General features: G+C 43.4%; 3 non-coding genes across 3 annotated transcripts; 2 read left to right on the top strand and 1 right to left on the bottom strand.

Annotated features, from left to right (window-relative positions):
- Window positions 1-4,992: 4,992 nt before the first annotated feature.
- On the bottom strand, window positions 4,993-5,064 carry Trnaa-cgc (transfer RNA alanine (anticodon CGC)). Its single transcript has one exon. It is a non-coding gene; the product is annotated as a tRNA-Ala (tRNA).
- A 118-nt stretch (window positions 5,065-5,182) lies between these two features.
- On the top strand, window positions 5,183-5,254 carry Trnaw-cca (transfer RNA tryptophan (anticodon CCA)). The gene has a single exon. It is a non-coding gene; the product is annotated as a tRNA-Trp (tRNA).
- A 318-nt stretch (window positions 5,255-5,572) lies between these two features.
- Trnac-gca (transfer RNA cysteine (anticodon GCA)) lies at window positions 5,573-5,644 on the top strand. Its single transcript has one exon. It is a non-coding gene; the product is annotated as a tRNA-Cys (tRNA).
- The last annotated feature ends 7,585 nt before the right edge of the window (window positions 5,645-13,229 follow it).

Genomic DNA, 13,229 nt, shown 5'->3' with positions numbered 1-13,229 from the left:
CGACTGGCGAGCGTGAGCAGCCTGGCCCCAGTTCTACGTTGCCGATCACTTACGTAGCCGCCGCCCGTGTAAACACCGCTCCAGAACTCAGCGTCGATTTCACCCTAGATGCATACACTGATCACAACGAGGAGAACATACCAATGGAGACGAGTAATGTACCGGAAACCCTCGGAGCTTCCTTACAGGAAGTTAAGGAGGGAAGTAAGGAGACGCAGGGTGGCAGCCAGGTCTGTAACGTCTTCGAACAGCCGCAAGCGGCGGAAGTTTTTCCCATGGCCGAAAACTGTGCCACTCCGGAGAACACTGCTCAAAACTCCAAGTGCCCTTCCCCGAAAAAGCAGAAGAAGCGACGAATCGCGCAACAGGGTGCTGACACAAAAGCGCAACCACTGCGTGAGAAAGCCAATCAGGTGCGTCAGAAGATGACCGACGTGACGTCTCAGGTTTCCACTGCAACTCCCCAGACATCCAAAAAGTCCCGCACTGACGACTCAGAGGCTGCCTCCGACAACAGACCCTCCCCGTCACAGACGAAGATGATGTCGGTAGCTACAGAAGGTACAGGTGGCCACCTGCCAGATAGCAGTGCAGATCCGCGTGAAGCTCACCACCCGCGTAACTGGGCGGACGACGTCGAAGAATGCTCTCACGACAACGGTATGACCGAAGTACAGGGACAAGACCGAGAAACAGTGTCAGAAGTGCGGGAAACGGAATCGCATGAGCAACGGAAGACTGAATCTGCTCTTCAGACGGTCGATGCCGACCCCGACTTCTTTTAATTGATGCCCCTCCGTCATCCCTAAGGGAGCGGCTCAACGCCACGCATACCTCTGCCCTCATGCCACCCTTACAGGCATACCGTGTTGCCACGGTCAACATCAACAAGATCAGCAGTACGTCAAATCTGAGGAATCTTACGGATTTCTTATATGCAGCTGATGTCGACATTGCGCTGTTGCAAGAGGTCGCCGACATTGATCTGGATCGTATCACAGGTTACAATGCGTTAATCAACCCGGGACGTGGCAGTGAACTCGGAACTGCACTTTTGACCAAAGAAGGCATCGCCGTAGCCAATGTCGACAGACTGCCGAACAGCAGAGGTATTGCGGGGACAATCCACAACACCCGATTCATAAATGTTTATGCCCCTTCTGGAACGGGAAAAAAACGCCAGAGATCGGAGTTTTTTAAGGAAGAGATAGTGCCGCTTTTTACAACCCGCACAGGCCAAGTCGTATTTGCCGGTGATTTCAACTGTGTACTGAAACCCAAAGACCAAACGCCACATTTTAACACTTCCATAGAACTTCTGGACATTGTTCGAGAATTAAACCTACTCGACACGTGGGAACTTAAACACGGCGACATGCCCGGTTTTACCCACGTCACCAGCCATTCTGCCAGCCGCATTGACAGAATTTATGCAACTTCCAATTTACGAAACCATATATTGCAAGCGGAGCGATGGCCGCTTATATTCTCTGACCATGTAGCATATATCTGTACCATAAATATGGAAAAACAGGGTACATATAGAGCGAGAGGCCCGTGGAAACTGAATGTTTCCCATTTATCAGATCCAGGGTGCCACACCGTCTTCCAACACACATGGGCAGATTGTGAAAGGAAATTTCCACTGTACAATTCGGCTTTTTCGTGGTGGTTAAAATGTGCAAAGCCAGCTCTAATAAAAGCGATGAAGTGTTACTCTCGCGAGAAATACGCCTGGCAGAGGACCACAATAGAATTCTATTTTCAGTGCCTACGAGAACTTTATACCGACGATAATACAGTAGTGGCCAATCACATGCAGATCAAAAGAATCAAGGCGACACTCCTAACACTGACGCGACGACAATCTGAAGGCTATCAAGTGAGAACACGCCTGCAAAATGCAGTGCGGGAGGAGACAACATCCATGTACCACGTTATACAAGAGCAAAAAAGACGAAACAGGAAAATACTGACTGAGCTAAAAACTGCAGACGGTCGCCTTTTCGACACACAAACTGCTATTCACGAAGAAATTTATAACCATTTTACGGCGTTACTAGCTGAAAAACCAATAGATGTGGCAGCGCAGGGAGTCCTTACGGACAGGGCGTGGGGGAGACTTAGTCCGGAACAGGCGGCAGAACTCGCCTCAGACATACTCGAGGATGAAGTGGCAGACGCCATTCTCAGAAGCCCAAGAAATAAATCGCCTGGTCCTGACGGATTACCTGCCGAGTTTTATCACACATTTAGGCGACAGTTAATTAGTAAGTTGACTCTGGTCAGTAATGATATTATGAACATTCGAAATGATAGCTTGAAAGATTTTTGTAAAGGGATAGTGGTGCTAGTACCAAAAACTCCAGGAGGCAAAACTGTAGAGAATCTCCGGCCTTTAACATTGCTTAACACTGACTATAAAATTTTCGCACGTGTCATTATGCATCGATTAAATTCAGTAATTACCAGCGTTACCGGCAACTACCAAACGTGCGTTGGACCCAATAGAAATATTTTCCACACTTTAACTGCATATAGAGATCTCATAGCGATTGCCGAAGCCTGTGACATCCCAAGTGCCCTTGTGTCCCTCGACTTTGAAAAGGCCTTTGACAGGGTAAACCATTCCTATCTCCTCCGCACCATGGACGCCATGCATTTTCCTCGGAAAATCTCTGATACTGTTAAAACCCTCCTGATGAATGGTACGTCGCAAATCAATGTAAATGGACGCTTAAGCAGGCCGATCAGTATCGCTAGTTCAGTACGACAGGGCTGCCCAATGTCGATGGCATTGTTTGCCATAGCACTCGAGCCATTCTTGTACTCCCTGACGCAAGACCTTCCAGGGCTGCTCATTCATGGTCAGAAGATTATTTGCCAGGCTTACGCAGATGATGTCAGTTTTGTAGTAACGAAAGACGAGGACTTAGAGAAAGCTTTCCACATTGTAGCAACGTATGAAGCTGCATCGGGGGCGAAACTCAACCGTCACAAGTCAGGCTTAATGCACATTGGACGCGGATTAGAACTCGGTGCTGCTGAAAGAATAAGAAGCTTGGAAACGATCACCTGCCTCGGGATTGAATACACACGCAATGTCCGCCGCACGGCTGCCTTGAACTATCGAAAACTGCTGGCAAAAATGCGCGCTGGCATACGGCAACATAGCCTGCGAGCTCTAAATGCCATTCAAAGAGTGGCTTTAGTTAACACCTACATAATTTCCAAAGTAAATTACGTTGCCCAAGTACTGCCATTACCAAAGACTATGGCACAACAAATGTTAGCGGCGCTTGGCCACTTTGTTACCAGGGGTCAGATATTTAAAGTAAAGTATGAAACCCTCACCCTACCAGTTTGGAAGGGAGGCCTCAATTTGACGGATGTCTACCTCAAAGCAAAAGCCCTGTATGTTAGTCAAACATACAAACAGTGGCACAGATCACCTAACACACTGACGGCTCACATTTTGAATGAAATAGTGCCTCCCAATCTGGATCCACCTGTAGATGTAAAACACATTCTGAACTCGCTCTGTCACTTCAGGTATTTCATACTAGAACTTAGCTACATACAACGAAGAATTCCAGAGGCAGACCGACACAAAGTCAAAGCGATTTACGCCACATTGACGGAAAGTACAGCACGCAATATAGTGGAGGAGAAATGTCGAGGTTATAACTGGAAACAAGTCTGGGAGAACATTCACGACCCGCTTCTTTCATCTACAGTTCGCTCAACTTGGTACATGGCAGTCAATAGGAAATTTCCGACCAATTCGAGGTTACACAAGATTCACCTGGCTGAAACACCCAATTGTATCAGATGTCACTTAGTTGACACAGACGAGCATAGATTTACTTGCGACGCTGTACAGGACATATGGTCCCTCTGCACACGGAAACTCGCAAGCATACTGCGAACGTCACCAAGAACGATAACACCGACACGCCTACTCAACCCTGACGAAGTTCCCTATCCCAATACAAAACGACGTGCCGTCAATTGGCTAAAGGGCCAGACTGTATACTACATACTATCCGAGAAAGAGAAGAGTACAGAAGAATATTGGTTACATTTAACGATGGAACACCAGACACTCCTACGAACGACGAAATATAGAGAAAACTATGCTTGTTTTTTATTACGAACGTTGACATAGAGTGACTATATTGCAAAAATCTTTAATGATTTTTTTTTCATAGCATTTGCCATACTAAAGGGGCGACACTTTTATTCTTTTACTTTCTTTATGTTAGAATACCTAAACGGTACCCTGGTAGGATGTCATGGAGACATTGGTGGCCGGGGCTTCGGAGTTACGAGCAGCTCAAACAGGAATAACACTTGAGAGATGGCCGAACAAACGAATTTTCGACAACGGAATACATCAGCAATAGCTATTCACCGAGAAGACAAACTTTGAAGCCACCAGTCTGCTGAAATTCCCCACGTACACCTACGGCGAGTCAGGGCTACCAATCAAGAAGTATTTTCATTTCCGTCTCATGAGGAGACATTTAGTTCCTTACAATTACAGCTACTGAAGCTAGCCGATGAAGGCAATTTTGGCGAGTGCAAGTGACGGGCTATAAGGGGAGGATGGAGGCCCGAAAGAAAAATAAAAAAAAAATAAAAAAAAAAAAAAAAAAGTCGTAGAGCATTCGACTGCAGATCGAGAGGTCCCCGGTTCAATCCCGGGTGCCCCCTTCATTTTTCAGTATCTCGAAAAAAACAAATGACGATTGTCGCGGTGAGTTGCAAATACATGTTTGAGATGCACCCTGCACGCCATATCGAAGGCTTTGGAGCAACATTTCAATGGGGGGGATCGCAGCCCAGGGTCTTGCAGGTCATCGTCCTCCCGCCATGAGGTCGAACTGTACGAAATCCACTTGCTTGGGGGAAGAATCTTGTACACTGAATTTTGTAGAATATGATGATAGGCAAAAGTTTTCATGTACTGCTGCACGGAGAAACAAAAATTGGAGGAGCTGGGATTTGAACCCAGGACTTTCTGCATGCGAAGCAGACACTCTACCACTGAGTTACACCCCCGCCAGAGCAAGTACATCTGGGACGAGTGTCTCGTGGATCCTACTGTCATTATTTCTTAGGTTTGAACGGTACAGTAAGTGTTCGAGGAACCTATTCATGACAAGACCTAAGCAGCGTCGACTCCGTGGCGCAACGGTAGCGCGTCTGACTCCAGATCAGAAGGTTACGTGTTCAAATCACGTCGGGGTCACAAGGAAATTTTCGTTTACGGAAGCCATAGGCGAGTATGTCAGTTTAATCAGATACCAAACGATTACGGAGAACAGACGAACAGAACTTGCTTGAAAAAAGCTACTAGTGCAATTTTCGCGTTCTGACATTAAGGTGAAGGCGCCGACTCGCACTTTCTCCAGGCGCGAAGTGTCTAGTATTTTTGATATTTATATCGTTCAATGCTAATATATAACTGAGAGATAATGATTACGCAATATTTTGCTTGATTAGACGTCTTTAGCCAGGCAGAGTATAATATTGTTCCTTCAGTTATGGGAACAGAAATATCGTGAAAGGGGGTATAGCTCAGTCGTAGAGCATTCGACTGCAGATCGAGAGGTCCCCGGTTCAATCCCGGGTGCCCCCTTCATTTTTCAGTATCTCGAAAAAAACAAATGACGATTGTCGCGGTGAGTTGCAAATACATGTTTGAGATGCACCCTGCACGCCATATCGAAGGCTTTGGAGCAACATTTCAATGGGGGGGGATCGCAGCCCAGGGTCTTGCAGGTCATCGTCCTCCCGCCATGAGGTCGAACTGTACGAAATCCACTTGCTTGGGGGAAGAATCTTGTACACTGAATTTTGTAGAATATGATGATAGGCAAAAGTTTTCATGTACTGCTGCACGGAGAAACAAAAATTGGAGGAGCTGGGATTTGAACCCAGGACTTTCTGCATGCGAACTAGACACTCTACCACTTTTTTTTGTTTTGTTTTTTCCAGTTTCTTTTGACGCCTTAAACACGTTTTTTTTTTTTTTTTTTTTTTTTTTAAGAAAAACGAAACCCTTAATCTTCTATGAAAATAAATTGGAATGGTGAAAATGACAACGAAAAGACTTCGCCCTTGGGCATAGTAGAAGTGCTGCTCGAAGAATGAACGTAACATAAAGACAGCTTCTTATTTCACTCAATGAAAGGTCCTGTAGCCAGTGTCCAGCGAGTCAGTGAAGGCCGCAGTGTGAGGGGGAGTCCGGACGCGACACAGAAGCAGTGGGGTCTCTTCGCGGCACTACCGGTGTCCCGCGGCCCGGCCTCACCCCGTCACACTCAGTTGACCTATCCGATACCCATGCGATGAAACGCTATTTTAAGCATATTGCGGAAGAGTTTCCCATGATTCGGGTACGTGCAGGTTTTGACGAATTCGATAGCCATAAACATCTTGAATTCCAAATAATTGTCACCGCCAAAATTATTAAAGATGTAGCTGGAATAGGTACCCAGCAAACACAAAACGGCATTGTTCTTCGTCTGCGGATAAAAATGCACATCGGGACGAGACAGTAGTGCTGACGAAACATTGGCGGTTGTAGTCCTGGTAATAAGAGCTATTTTTTCTCGAAGCCAAACCCAGTTCTGGAGACGTTCCCCGCAGGTGTAACGGTGGATAACTGTATCCGTCAGTTGGCAGCGACGACAGAGAGGGGTGTCACTGAGCCCGATTTTATGTAACCTCTCGTTCGTGCTGACCACATCATTGATGGCTTTGTACCAGGCAGTGCGAGCATCGGAACTGAGGACACGGAACTGACATTGCGCCATACGATATCCCAGTTCATGCCACCGAGCTTCATTGCCAATGGATTCGTTCCTTCGTGTTGTCTCCAGTCCGCTATTATGGCTTGTGCAGTTAAATGTTGAGAGTTTATGACCTCTTTACTGATGTAGCTCCGTGAAAGGTAATAATCTCTGATATGTTTTAGCCGATAACTGATGGGCTGAATATTCAGCGGTGGGTCAAGACTTTGCGGCCTGACGGCAGTGAATAATTGCGCTGTAATGCCGGAAGGATCATTGTTAATTATAGCGGCCGTCCTTGTAACATAGAGAGCCATCGCTTTCACCTTAATATCTACTAATCCCATCCCTCCATTCTGGGGGTGGAGTGTCGCAGTTTTGGCAGACACGCGAAAAATTTCTCCTCTCCAAATAAAATTGGTTACCTTCGACATAATTTGCTTAGCAATGACTGCAGGCAGTGGCAGGAGCTGCGCCATGTAGAAGGCTTTGGATAAAATACAGGAGTTGACTAGATGAATCCGATCAAATTGATTGAGGCTTCTGTGGGAATTGTCAATGAGAGCACCGTGAAGTTTACGCACTATTTCCCTCCAGTTTGCCGCCGCCATCTGTAAAGAGGACGCCGTCAATATGATGCCGAGAGCCTTGTGGACGCTGACTTCCTGAGCGTAGCCAACTCGCAAATGCTGGAGGCCACAGAGGTTAATAAATTTACTTTTCTTGTCATTCAATTTAGCCCCCGACGCCAAACAGTATTGCTGGAGGTGAGCCGCTAAAGTGGTGACATCATTCTCATTGCGGACAACCACACCCACGTCGTCGGCATAGGCGCCTACGACAGTTTTTTCTCCTGAAAGTGTTAGCCCTGTGAGTTTCGCCTGCAGTTGGAGTAACAGAGGTTCGAGTGAAAGAACAAAAAGTAACATGGACAAAGGGCTGCCTTGTGGAATCCCTCTGTTGATTTGAATCGGTTGGGTTAGTTGCGAGTTGACAGAAAGTCTTGCGTTGATCCCCAGTGCCATGTTTTTGATCATGTCAATCGCGTTCTGCAAGAAACCGAATCTTTTCATGGTTTCAAGGAGGTACTCGTGAGTGACGAGGTCAAAGGCTTTAAAAAAGTCCAGAAAGATCAGCCCACACTTCACGTTACTGGCGTCCGTTAAAGCAATGATATCCCGGTAAAAAGCTGCCGTTTGCAATACAGTTCTCCCGAAGGCACATGTCTGCTGACGTCCAATGAATTTTGCAGTGAGGGGCATCATTCGCGTGTTGATTGCACGGGCGACTATTTTATAATCGGAGTTTAACAATGAAATGGGGCGGAAGTTGGCGATATTTTTGGTACCTCTGCTTTTAGGGATAAGCACAATTGTGCACTCCTTAAAGGCAAGCGGTATAGGCTTCCCTTGAAAAACTTCGTTCACTAATTGGGTGATTTTGTCCCCGATGATGTGCCAATACCTCCTGTAAAATTCAATGGGTAATCCGTCAGGACCAGGGGACTTCCTGATCGGCGAGTGGCAGACAATCTCCAAAACATCTTTATTACTAAATTCCAAAGAAATGGTGTCATTGTCGTCTCTAGTTTGAAACACGTATGTAACGCAGCAGCGATGGCGAGGCATTGTAGCATCTGTGACCAGAGAGTATGCGCTTGACCGCGCGAGTGTTGCGAGCGGTTCTCAGTCAGTAGTAGTCTTTGCGAGTTAGTTGTCGCTATGCAGAGTGGCAGTTAGTCTGTCGTTGCGAGTCTGTCAGTTCAGTCGTTGCGAGTCTGTAGCTCTGTCTAGTTGAGAGCAGTACTCAGTCTGTAGTCGTCATGCAGAGCGGTCGGTCAGTAGCAGCAGCCCAGTGCGGTTGTGTGATGTAGGCGGTCGGCAACAATGGTCAAGATGAGGAATAAGGTATACTGTTAATTAATATAATCATTAGATAATGAAAAATTTTATTTATTGTAATTATTCTCCAACAAGTCTCCCAATAATAATTTTTTATTTCAAAAGTATTTTCTCAAAAATTTAATTTTTTATTGAACTCAAGATTTCGTTGCACTTCCCATTTCATTCCACTTCTTTTGAAGAAAAATTCCACTAAAATCACAAAAAAAGAGAATATTATTATTTGCAATGCAGTTCCTCGGAGCGGTGCGCAACAACAAGAGCAGATATGTGACATCTATTTATTCTGAGGTAAGACTTTAATTCTGATTGTTTTACACAGGGCCAAAGACCAATATTTCGGTTTAATTGAGTTTTCTTGTCACTGAATGGACTTTAATTTTTTGAAGGATTTATAATTGAGTCAGATTGCGAATTTCACATTTGTTGCCATTGTCAGTACATTTGATTGTGGGCAAGTTACGCATAGAGTAATGTCCATCTGCATTTCTAATTAGTATCGTCCTTTCTTTTAAAATTTTGTGGGGAGGTTACACTTGGCCCACATTTCTATTAAGTATTGTCAATTTCTTTCTTTTAAAAAATTGCGGTGGGGAGGTTACACTTGGCGACACCCAGTCCAGGATCGTATTTCGTTGAGAGTCTTTTGAGCGACAGTCAGATATCTGCTCTTATTTGCTTAGATAATTAGGATTTGGCGCAACGCTTTTAATAATATTGTGACTTTCTTTCTACAGGTCAACGGCAATTTGCTGCTTTGTTGTATTTGTGTGTTGCTTTTGCACTGTGTTGATTTGTTTTGTGAAAAATTTTGACTATTGTAAAAATGCCGCGAAAGACTGTGAATAGTGTATCGCGAAGTATTGTGAATGAAATTACCGACTTAAACAACGTGACCGATAGTAATTGTGATACGCAACGTAATGATGACAATCCTGCGTTCACTAACAATCAGTGCATTCCAACCACTAATGATGACTTTCACCTTAATGATGAACAAACGAACTCAATTGCCTCGTCTGTTAACTTGACGACAATTGATGACGCAGAATGCTCTAGTGTAATGAGCGCTGCCGAGCCTAACACACCCGGTTTGAAAAATTCTCGTGAAAGTGGTCAGTGTACCGAAAATACGACGGACTCGAGTGAGAAGCCTTTTTGTAAATTACAGAATGACCAAATGGTCACGCAAAACAAGACAATTCCAGATCCACCACTAAACAGCACAGAGAGTATAAACGCTAATTTTGGCCTTGATCAATTTTTGGCACTAGTGTTGCAACTAATTAACCAAATGATTGAAAAGCAAGACAACAGTCGTAAAGAGTTACAACAACTATTTAGAGAACGGAACAAACAATTTTCTGAAAGTATTAAACAGCCGAGAGAAAAACACGATAATGTTAATGAACAGAACAAACAAGTTAGGGAAGAGATTATAGCTGTTACCGTTCAATGTCGGGACAATAAAGTACATTTACGTGAGGATACTGAGGCTTGTGCTAAAAACAGTAATAAAGAAGTTGGCACTGTTGCACAGGAATTAAGTAGCACACGTGTAGGCACAACAGAATCACATAAAGACAAGATTGATGCAATCACTGAACAATGTTTGGCGAACGAAACACAGATACACGAAATTAATGCAGTCACCGAACAATGCCCTAAAAACGCAGTACAGGTTCGCGATGATTTGGAGTCAGTGGAAGTTTCACACACTCCGAATACGAAGGCTGACGAGAAAAGTGAACGACACAATAACCAGATTGACGAAAGTAGTAAAGTAACAGAATTAACAATTATTTCAGTCACCAATACGTCACAGAACCCGCCACTTTGCGAGCATTTGTCAGAGTCACGCAGCGTGTATAATGTGAGCAATTTACAGCAACTACGCGAATTAAAATCCGAAAAGACACGCGACTTAAAATCTGAAAAGCTACGTAACTTGAAATCTGAAATGACACAGACAAACAAATACACTCACAAACCCAAACGTGTTTTCAAATTCAATGACGAGAACATAGATTATGAGCAATTTTTATCCGCAAGAAAATGTAAAGAATTTAATAATGACAGCGTACAGGTACACGCTTTGAGCTGTATACGACAATTTATCTTTATACTTTCACCGTTATTACCTGTAATGCGGAAGCTAGCTTTGAACCAGATGCGACAATTTATTTTTGTATTTACAACAGCATTGCCTATAATGAAGGAACTGGAATTAACATGGATACAACTATTTGCTTTTGAATTTTTACCGCCATGGCCTGTAACGCAAAAGCTAAAATTTATTTGCAGTGCGTAATAGACCTCAGGGGATTCATTACGCTTTAATGAATATGTGCCGTAGCGAGCATAGGGCCCCGAGCTGTAGTAGTGCTATTTCATCTTTAGTTTTCTGCACTGCTGCCTTCTCTTCTACTATCCTTTATATCTATCAAAACTGCTCTTTAACTATTGCTCTATCTAGAATTAAGAAACGAGTAATGAAAACCCGATGTGACAAACTTTTACCGAATGTGACAATATTCAGTAGGCACTCCCGTAATGACAACTACCGCCGTAATATTAATTACAGATAAAAATCGTAATCATCAGTATGTGTAAAATTAACAGCAAACGCATTTTTTGGTAACAATAGACGTTTTCCACCACAATAGCATGAAAGTCAACCGCTTAGCATACCTAACCAACAATGCAGTCTACAAGGTCAACCAAACTTTAATGTTTCGCCGCGTGCACGTATAGTCCCAGCTCCAACAAATAGTAACGCATGGCAGCAAAGAAATAACTACGTACAGACAACACACTATTTCAACTCGCACCGCTATGCGCCGTATAGAAATTACTATCATGACAGACGTAAAAATGATGAGCACAATTTTCAGCGTACATTTAATAACAGTCGATCTTTTCAGCAGCAAGAACATTAGCAACAACACATTATCATGAATGATCCAGACAATAGGTGTCATCCATAGCGTAACATGTCAGTAAGAAATAACAGAACAGTTCATATAGTGGATATGCCACAACATTCTCCCGTAAATAATAACACGTACGATAGATTTTAACCAGATACAGCACAGATTGCATATTACAGTAACGCAAACATTACTTTTGACAAGCAGAATTTTGCTCACGAGAATGTTATTTGAAGCATGCTTTGTTGAATGCTCCACTATTATCGCACCCAGATCTTACTAGAAATTTTTCCATTGCCACCGACAGTTCTAACACCGCTTTAGGCGTACACATTTTTCAGGAAATTGAAGAAGATGGTTCTACAGTAATTAAAAACATCGCATTTGCAAGTCGCATTTTGTCACCTGCTGAACGAAATTATTCCGTTACAGAACTGGAAACATTATGTGTTGTATGGGCTTTCACGAGATTTAGGCATTTTCTTTATGGCAGACACACCACCGTTTACACTGACCATAGAGCCATACAATTTTTGCTTTCAGCCAAATTCACTCACGATAGATTAAGTAGATGGAAACTTTATTTACAGGAATTTAATTTTACAATTGTTCACATTCCCGGCACGCAAAATGTTATAGCAGACGCACTATCGCGTTCTCTCAGTAACAATCAGCAAGACGTAGCAACCAACTTCTGCAAAGCAAATTTCAGTGTCATGTACATTCAGCAAGTTGCATTTGAAAATTTTATTTCATCGTCATTACAGGACATAGCACAAGAACAAAATAAGGACAATGTGTGGAAAGAAATTAAACACCTTTGGCAAGATAGGAAAAATGTTACGATTAGGAACCACTACACTGTACGCAATGACATTCTGTTTCGCCGCTCTCATCCTGACAGCAACATTTGGTTATTATGCATTCCTGACGAACTGGTTAACAAACTAATTTGGTACACTCATTTAAGTTATGCACATTACGGAGCACGAAAATGTTTTCTTATACTGAGACAGAACTGTTATTTTACCAACATGGAAAAACGTATACGACGAGTTTTAGCGTCTTGTAAAATTTGCCAGAAAGCTAAATCAGACACCACTTCACATATTCCTCCTTTATATCCCATTATACCTGTGAAATTAAGACACATGGCCGCAGTAGATATTTTTGGTCCGATTCCGAGAACTAACAGAGGTTTTTGCTACATTTTTGTCGCTGTTGAGCTCACTTCAAAATTTGTTACTTTCACTCCATTACGCAAAGCTACTGCTAAAACTGTTTCGAAAGCATTTGTAAAACATTTTCTATCTCATGTAGGGCATGTAATGAAAGTAATTTCCGACAATGGATCACAATTTCGTAGTAGTATATGGACACGCATGTTACGAGCTAGAAACATTTCTCCGATTTATATATCCAAGTACCACGCTTCTTCGAACCCTTGTGAAAGATTAATGAAGGAAATTGGTAAGCTGTGCAGAATATACTGCCACAAAAGACATATTGATTGGGATACACACATACTCTCATTCCAAGATGTAATTAATTCCATTCCAAATGAATCCACTATGCTATCTCCGACTGTTATACTGAAA

Source organism: Schistocerca serialis, chromosome 4, assembly GCF_023864345.2.
Source record: "Schistocerca serialis cubense isolate TAMUIC-IGC-003099 chromosome 4, iqSchSeri2.2, whole genome shotgun sequence".
In the NCBI taxonomy this organism is placed as follows: domain Eukaryota; kingdom Metazoa; phylum Arthropoda; class Insecta; order Orthoptera; family Acrididae; genus Schistocerca; species Schistocerca serialis.
The sequence above is the reverse complement of the archived record's forward strand: the minus strand, read 5'-3'. Positions and strand labels throughout refer to the sequence as shown.